Raw genomic sequence first — 3,257 nt, 5'->3', positions numbered from 1 at the left:
GCGAGCATGCGCTGACCAACTGTGTCTTTACTGACATTTTCAACCTCTCCCTGTTCGAGTCTGTAATACCAACATGTTTTAAGCAGACCACCATAGTTCCTTTTCCCTAAGGTAACCTGCCTAAATGACTACCGACCTGTAGCACTCCCATCTGTAGCCATACAGTGCTTTGAAAGACTGGTCATTGCTCACATCAATACCATTATCCAAGAAACCCTAGACCTGCTCCAATTTGCATACCGCCCTAACAGATCCACAGGTGATGCAATCTCTACTGCACTCCACACTTCCCTTTCCCACCTGGACAAAGGGAACACCTACAGTATGTGAGAATGCTATTCATTGACTACAGCTCAGCGTTCAACACTATAGTGCCCTCAAAGCTCATCAATAAGCTAAGGACCTTGGGACTAAACACCTCCCTCTGCAACTGGATCCTGGACTTCCTGACGGGCCGCTCCCAGGTGGTAAGGGTAAGTAAAAACACATCTGCCAAGCTGATCCTCAACACTTGGGCCCCTCAGGGCTGCATGCTCAGTCCCCTCCTCTACTCCCTCTTCACTCATGACTGCAGGTTGAGAGCTTCAAGTTCCTTGGTGTCCACATCAACAACAAACTAACATGGTCCAAGCACACCGAGACAGTACTTTTTCATTTGATTTCAAAAAATATATACATTATAGGTAAATTAGGAAATACTTTATTTCAGTTGTACGGAATGATTGTCAAATAGATAAATCACCTGCTCAAGTAGCATGATTAAAATGTTCAGACGATAAAACCCTCCAGAGGGCAACATTTTCTTGAAGAATGTTGCTTGCAACCATTGGTATAGGGAGGTAAATCGGTGGCAGATGATGGTTGCAATTGAGATCAGCTGGCGATAATCTAGTTTCCATCAGAGGTTGCAACTGGCCCGGTGTGTCCAGTCTTCCAAGTATTCTTTTCAGTCAACTTCTTCAAATACCATACTTCTCCGCATTCCTTCAACACTGCATAAAAACAACTGCAAGGGATGGGGTTTGTATGCAGTTATCACGTTTCAAGAGAAGACCCAGATGCAGACACTGTCGAAGTAACAAAAGTTTATTACTAGAACAGGTGGCAGGAAAAACGACAGGTCAAGGACAGGCATAGGTCAGTAATCCAGATCAGAGTCCATAAGGTACAGAATGTCAGGCAGTATAGGGGTCATGGCAGGCAGAGGTCAATAATCCAGGGTGGTGTGACAAGATACAGAACGGCAGGCAGGTGCAGGGTCAGGGGAGGCCGAATGGTCAAAACCGGGAAAACTTAAAAAAACGGAACTAGAAAATGACAGGAGCAAGGGGAAACCGCTGGTAGGCTTGGCAAACAAAACAATCTGGCAACAGACAAACAGAGAACACAGGTATAAATACACTGGGGATAATGGGAAAGATCAAATCAAATCAAAGTTTATTTGTCACGTGAGCTGTACACAGTGAAATGCTTACTTACAGGCTCTAACCAATAGAGCGGAAAAAAAAGGATATATACAGACACCGGTTAGTCAGGCTGGAAGTAGTATGTACATGTAGATGTGGTTAATGTGACTATGCATATATGATGAACAGAGAGTAGCAGTAGCATAAAAAGAGGGGTTGGTGGGTGGTGGGACACAATGCAGATAGCCCGGGTAGCCAATGTGCGGGAGCACTGGTTGGTCGGGCCAATTGAGGTAGTATGTACATGAATGTATAGTTAAAGTGACTATGCATATAAGATAAACAGAGAGTAGCAGCAGCGTAGAAGAGGGGCTGGGGGTAGGGGCACACAATGCAAATAGTCCGGGTAACCATTTGGTTACCTGTTCAGGAGTCTTATGGCTTGGGGGTAAAAACTGTTGAGAAGACTTTTTGTCCTAGACTTGGCACTCCGGTACCGCTTGCCATGCGGTAGTAGAGAGAACAGTCTATGACTGGGGTGGCTGGGGTCTTTGACAATTTTTAGGGCCTTCCTCTGACACCGCCTGATGTAGAGGTCCTGGATGGCAGGCAGCTTTGCCCCAGTGATGTACTTGGCCGTATGCACTACCCTCTGAAGTGCCTTGTGGTCAGAGGCCGAGCAGTTGCTGTAGTGATGCAGGCAGTGATGCAACCAGTCAAAGACCCGCATGCTCTCAATGTTGCAGCTGGAGAACCTTTTGAAGATCTCAGGACCCATTACAAATATTTTTAGTTGCCAGAGATGGAATAGGCTTTTTCGTGCCCTCTTCACGACTGTCTTGGTGTGTTTGTACCATTCTAGTTTGTTCTTGATGTGGACACCGAGGAATTTGAAGCTCTCAACTTGCTCCACTACAGCCACGCCGATGAGATTGGGGACGTGCTCGGTGCTCCTTTTCCTGTAGTCCACAATCATCTCCTTAGCCTTGGTTACGTTGAGGGATAGGTTGCTATTCTGGCACCACCTGGCCAGGTCTCTGACCTCCTCCCTATAGGCTGTCTCGTCGTTGTCGGTGATCAGGCGTACAACTGTTGTGTCGTCTGCAAACTTAATGATGGTGTTGGAGTCGTGCCTGGCCATGCAGTTGTGGGTGAACAGGGAGTACAGAAGGGGACTGAGCACAAAGATGGGCGTCACCTGGAGAGGGGTGGACACAAGCACAAAGACAGGTGAAACAGATCAGGGTGTGACATCGGTAACACTTTACTTTAGGGTTCACTGGCATTGTTTTTGTTTCCCCTAATTTTTTAGAAGGACAATACACAAAATGATATGTTTCTATTACAGAGGACTGCTAAATTATCCTTCAGAGATATGCATTGATTTGACTGTAAATAGCTGCCAGGGTTGTATCTGACAATGTGAGGGGATTGTGTTTTTGTGTTTACATTTAGAAAATAGCCTGGGTCCCCATTCACTACCACACTCCTGCCAAAAGGTTTTCCACACCAGTTTCTATGCAAATTATGCAGTTTAATTGTACTGCTCTGCCTGGTTCCGGGCGTGACTGCATTGTAATGTATTTCACTAGCCTACCTTCAACCACTACAGCTCATCTAATTTCTCAACGCACATCAAACATGTAAATTAGATTGAAATGGACCACATGATTGTAAGGAGGGAATGGGCTTTGGCCACAAGTACAGGACACCAACAGAACAATATAGATCTGAAATATTACCCATTAGTGACAGTCTATTGTAGCTTAGAAGTGCACATTGGACAAGCTCTCATTACTCTGTTTAAGCACAGTGCAGTTAATTTATGGGACAGCTGCTATGCTAGCATCA

The sequence above is a fragment of the Oncorhynchus kisutch genome, linkage group LG2, assembly GCF_002021735.2.
Source record: "Oncorhynchus kisutch isolate 150728-3 linkage group LG2, Okis_V2, whole genome shotgun sequence".
NCBI lineage: Eukaryota > Metazoa > Chordata > Actinopteri > Salmoniformes > Salmonidae > Oncorhynchus > Oncorhynchus kisutch.
This window is presented reverse-complemented; position numbering follows the sequence as displayed.